Source organism: Euphorbia lathyris, chromosome 2, assembly GCF_963576675.1.
Source record: "Euphorbia lathyris chromosome 2, ddEupLath1.1, whole genome shotgun sequence".
Taxonomy (NCBI): domain Eukaryota; kingdom Viridiplantae; phylum Streptophyta; class Magnoliopsida; order Malpighiales; family Euphorbiaceae; genus Euphorbia; species Euphorbia lathyris.
The window spans coordinates 12,793,126-12,799,122 of record NC_088911.1 but is presented as its reverse complement, the minus strand read 5'-3'; the positions used below and the strand labels follow the sequence as shown (position 1 = coordinate 12,799,122).

The 5,997-nt window shown below is 31.7% G+C and overlaps 1 non-coding gene across 1 annotated transcript; it reads left to right on the top strand.

The window, feature by feature from the left end:
• The first annotated feature begins 5,410 nt into the window (after nt 1-5,410).
• On the top strand, nt 5,411-5,529 carry LOC136220986 (5S ribosomal RNA). Its single transcript, XR_010684782.1, has one exon. It is a non-coding gene; the product is annotated as a 5S ribosomal RNA (ribosomal RNA).
• Nucleotides 5,530-5,997: the final 468 nt, after the last annotated feature.

The window sequence follows — 5,997 nt, the reverse complement described above, 5'->3', positions numbered from 1 at the left end:
AATTATTTCTCAAATTGATCCAACCTGTCAATGTTAGAAGTAAAATTGTCCTTTAGGGGTAAAATTATATGATGACTTGTGGAGAAATTCCGATCAGCTTCTGTCCCTGTGGGGGCATCGTTGGGTTCGACGGGGGGAAGCTCCGATGCCAAAGTCAGTAAGGAAGAACAAGAGAGCAAACTGAATTGACGAAGGATAAGTGAATGTGTACCTTGATAGCCAGAGACGTAGGCTATATATAGTCATGAAGTTGTAACCTTTGGTAACTAGAAAGTCTCCATTAATGTCCCATTAATGGCGGTTACAGGTTACCCTTAAGTCGGCGGTTAGCTAATTGATAGCTCATTAATGGTCTTTATGGCCGGATCGGCCCAGCCGTTCTAATGGCGGATTGAGAGCTAAAGGAGATTCGCCTCATAGGTTCGCCTGCGGGTCTCTCTTGGCAAGTTCTAGGAGATCCGTCCGTCGGATCTCTTTACCTTGATACACCGCGGAATTCTCGTATCAGGCGACTAACACGTGGCGTTCTTTAGGCGAATATCCCTTTTGATCCTTGGGATAATATCACAATATTATCATTATATCATTTTAAATGTTGGAGGTAAAATTGCTCATAATTGGCAACGTTAAAAGTATTTGTACACCTTATAAAAATAGTTAAATCAAACTATACTTTAATTTACACCAATGGCAAGTTTTGGATTTTTTTTTTTTTTTGTTATAAAAAACAACTTCAAGTGTTATGTTGGTAATAGTATTATGATAGAGGCCATGAATGAATTTTATTTAAATAAGGTATAAACATTTTTAACATCGATAATTAATAACAATGAAAGCTCTAATATAACAAATAGTAGTATAATTATATTTTTTTTTAATAAAAAGGAAACTTTATTAAGATTCCTTGAAAAAAATGTTACAAAGAAAATAAGGGGATATGATTATGAACTCCATAACCAGATTTAGAATCGGCAGCTCTTATTAGAGTATGCGCTACACGATTAACAAAATTGATATGACAGTTAACGATATTCATACAAAAGGATTTACAATCAAAGATAATAAAACCAAACATAAAATCTATCTCATCTATACTACTAAAAGCATTAGCATATGTTTGAGAATCAGATTCCAGAATAATATCTTTATAATCATGCTCTTTCAACCAACTCGACGCTTCTTGTCTAGTAAGACACTCAACAATAAGAGGGTCTATGAAACATGATAAAAAACACCAGCTGACTCAGCGACTAAGTTACTAGAATTATTTCTGATAACGAAACCAAAACTAAAAGTGCATTGAGTAGGGGATATTATACTTCAACATACGATGTGAAGGAGGACACCGCTTAGTAGCTAGACGGACAGTCGGAGAAACAGATTGACTGGCGTCAAACATAAATGAGCTTAGTTTCAGCTTGAAAACAGAGCAGCGTGATTGAAAATCAAACCAATTGAGGAATTTTTATTGTTCCAAACCATACAAATTGATCGGAGATTGCCTTACCCCGACAATTCCAACTTAAAGTACACATGGCATCAGAAAGAGAAAAGAGAAAAAGCAAAAATAGAAAAAAAAAACTCGTAAATAGCGTAATATTCTTAATCAAAATGACGTATAATCATACTTTTAATATTTAAAAGTCTGGTCAATTTTACTCTTAAGTTTTAAAAGTTGAGTCAATTTACAGTTATTATTAACAGATCAATCTACACAATCATAAATCTTGTTATTTCTAGTTTACTTACGTATTATATTATCACCATGAATACAACTTAAAAATATGCGTATATACATTTTAAAAAAAAATTATCTCATGTTTAGTAACAGAGTAAAAATATATGTATATAAATTATATTTTTTTGAACTTTTCTTTAAAAAAAATGGTGTGTGCACATGTCTTTGATATAATATGTTAATTATAAATGATAATATAACGTAAACGTGAAGTGAAAATAGTGAAATATATAATTTTGCATAGAGTATATTTATAATTAAAATTAAAATTGATAAGATCAATTATGATGTTAGGAGTAAAATTGTTCTCGTCGTTGTTCATATTAACATATTAACGGCACTTTTACGCTATCCTACAAAACCCATAATTTTTTGAAAATGATGATAAGGTTAATTTTCCCAAGTTACTTTTTTACCTTTTAAAATTTTTAACTTTTTACCAGTAGTAGAAAGGGACAGTTCATCCAACCAACCCAAAGCCATTGGTTAAGAAGAGTCCAACTCTGGCTTCTTTTGGACCAAAATCTGGTTTTCTTTTTTAAAATTATTTTATTCGAGCCCCAAAAAATTAAATTTAAAATCACAGCCATACACTTTAACCTGAATCACAGAATCTCAACCGTTGAATCCTTCTCGAAGTTTTAAAAACTTCCAAAAGCCTTACTCATTATCTCCGGTCGTCAGATTCAGTTTCGAAATCCAGGCCATCAGAACCTGTTCCTTTGTTATTACTATATTACCCCTGCGAGTTACCTATGGGTCGGCTTGTATAGTAGAACGTATGGAAGGGCTTTATTGGAATTATGTTTTAAATTGCAAAAACAATCTGGGACAGATTACCTTTACTCTGTCTCGCTGGTCTCTGTTAAAAAAATAGTTAGCAAAAGGCATAGGTAGAAGAACATTAAAGCTCACGTGCTTTGTCTGCGCGTATGGATCACTCGCGAAAAAGAATTCTGGATAAAGCGTGCGAAGATCACACAAGTTTCTGGATAAATTGTTAATTAGTCCCCATAAAATGTTTTGTTTAAAACTATTGGGTAATTTCTTATTTTGGAGTATAAAGCCAAAACGGTAATTAATTTATTAGTCCCTATATTTTGACAAAATATACTATTTAGTCTTTATATTTTCAAAAACACATAGTATAGTCTCTAACGTTTTTTTCGGTGAACTGTTTAGTCCCTAACATTTTTTTTCGGTGAACTATTTAGTCCCTGCCGTTAGACTCTCATGAAGATTCTGTTTCAATTTAAATTTGCATTCTTCTTTTCCTGTATTTTCCTTTCCTTTAAACTCTAATGCATCTGAAATCAACTTTGAGTGTTCTTCTTCTTGATTTTCTTCTTAATCGTTCAAATTCGTAAGCATTGGATCTGTTCTTTTTCTTGTTCTCCATACAAATAGCTTCTTCTTCTTCTAAATTGGATTTCCTCTTCTGAAGTTTGAAGGTAAATAGTAAAGGGTAATTTAGTCATTTCGAAGTCATAAACGGTAAAAAATCTAACAAACAGACGGAATGACTAAACAGTTCACTCAGAAAAAGGTTAGAAACCTTACCATGTGTTTTTTAAAATATAAGAGCTAAACAGTGTGTTTTATCAAAATAGAGACTAATAAATTAATTACCCAAGCCAAAATAAAAATTTAGTTAAATAATGTTCTTTTCCTTCTGATATAGTTAAACAAAACCGGTGATTAATTGTTGGAAGCTACTACAACAACAAGCAGTAATATTTGATACTAGTGTCAAACTATTTTGAAAATAAAAAAAAAGGAGACTTAAGAGTAGGGATGACAACGGTATTTTATCCGCAGATATCTGACACTACTCGATCCTAATTAGACTATTTGTATCCTATATAAAAAGGTATGAGACGGATATAAGATCAAAATCATTACCTCTTAAGGTCATGGGATGGGTATGTGAATACCGTCAGGATACCCGATACTCGTTACCCATTATAACTTTTTTATATATTAAAAGTATTATTGTTTTTTAGATGTAAATGTGAGATTTAAACCTCAACTTTTTGTTCTTCAGCTATTAAGTGATATCACTAAGCTATTTTATTCTTATTGATTAAGGTTCAATTTGTTGAATTTTTAGATGAATGATTTGTTAAATTTGTAATATTTTTGTTTTATTTTTTGATTCTTAACATGTAAAGGTACCCACGAATTAAATGGAACGTATATGAGATGCAAAAAATATACTGGCTGAGGTAATGGAATGGGTAAGAGTTTGAGATTGACACTATATGCGGGTACTCTACTCGTTGCCCACATGATCGGCTCCAGTATTTTAGAGGTTCTAGGTAGGGCCAGTCCTGATATTTTTATGGGTTTTAGTCGAAAAAAGAGATAAAGAAGTTCTTAATAAAAAAAATGTATTTAAAAATTTAAAATAGAAATTTGGGTCTATTTTAGACCTAAAATATCATATTATTTAGTCATTTTCTAGTTTTAATAAGTAGAAAAAACAATTTGGGCCTCTTTTGGCTCATGCCCTGGACGGTCACACTTCTGGTCTATGCTCAGGGCCGGTCCATAAACATTTGGATCTTCTTATGAATTATTATCCTACTAGATTATAATTTTTATTTTAAATTTGTAAAAATACTTAACATAAAAAATTTGATCCGTGTAGATTGTTATGGAATTAACTTAATACGTTATATTAAAAAAACCAGTTTCTATTAAATCACGCCATAAAACTCAAATACCGAGCACATCCCATATAAGCTCACAAAAATACATATATTATTTTTAAGGATAAGAAATAGTTTGCGGTGCTCCATAAATATTCAGATCTTCTTATAAATTTTTATCGTACTAGATTATAATTTTCATTTTGATTTTATAAAAGTACTCACCATAAAAAAATTGATTGATATAAGTTGTTATGTAATTAACTCAATAGCATGAATAAATTAGTAAAAATTAAGTGTGTCCTAAAATATATTGTAACAAGTAAATCAATGCGCTTACATATTAAAGAAGAAAGAAAAATCCCCACCAGACCCGGATGTGATTCGAACCCATGACCTCCCAAGGCATAGGTAAACTCTCAACCACTAGGCTAAGAGCTTCACCACAATTTTGGATTGAATATATATTAACATTTTCGTTTAAGAAAAAAAAATTAAGATTAGAAAAAAATAATTATTAAAATTATATAAGAAAAATAATCATAATAAGAATAAAAACAAAACATATATGAAAAATAAAGGGAAAAGAAATTTATATAATAATAATGAGAAGAAATAGAGTTGCTGATGCACTAGTAAAGTTTGGAGTCTCTTCCTCAGTGATCAATTAGTGGCCTTCAGCTCCTGCTTTTTGCCACAGATTTATCAATGATGACATTTGTAGTATTTCTCACTTGCGTTTTTCTTGACTTTCCTAAACTTTTCTCATCCCACTTCTTTTTGTTTGTTCTCCTTCATATTCTCTTGTTCAAATACTCATTTTTCGTTTATTAATATATTGCGGGTTTGTCAGTTCTTGAGCTACGGGTGCTCACCCCGCCCAAGTTCTGTCTCGTCCCAATTTCTATAAAAAAAAAAGAAGAATATTTTCTTATTACGAAGAAGATCATGAATAAAATAAAATGAAAACTAAAACATACAAAAATCATGAATAAAAGAAAATGAAAACTAAAACATACAAGGGTGCGATCATACCAGCACAAATGCACCGGATCCCATCAGAACTCCGAAGTTAAACGTGCTTGGGCGAGAGTAGTATTAAAATGGGCGACCTCTTGGGAAGTCCTCGTGTTGCACCCCCAAACTTTTCAGTTCAAAAAAAAAAAACTAAAACATACAAATATAACAAGTAATTCAATATATAATATATTAGTCATTTTAGATTAAATATATATTAATATTTTGGTTTAAGGAAAAAAAATTAAGATTAGAAAAAAATAATTATTAAAATTATATAAGAATAATAATTATAATAATAAAAATAAAAACAAAACATATGATAACATTGGGATATTATCCTGAGGACCAAAAGGGGTATTCACCTCAAAGTACGCCGCGAAGTGGTCTCCAAAAGGAAGCTGGTTGGCGGATCTCCCCAGATCAGCTCAGAGAGATCCGCTGGCGGACCTATAGGGCGAATCTCTCCCTTCGCCTCTATAACGGCTGGCCGCTGACTCGGCCATAAAAGATCATTAATGAGTTATTAATTAGCTAATCCGCCAGGTTCAGAATAACCCGTAACCGCCATTAATGAGGCATTAATGGAGA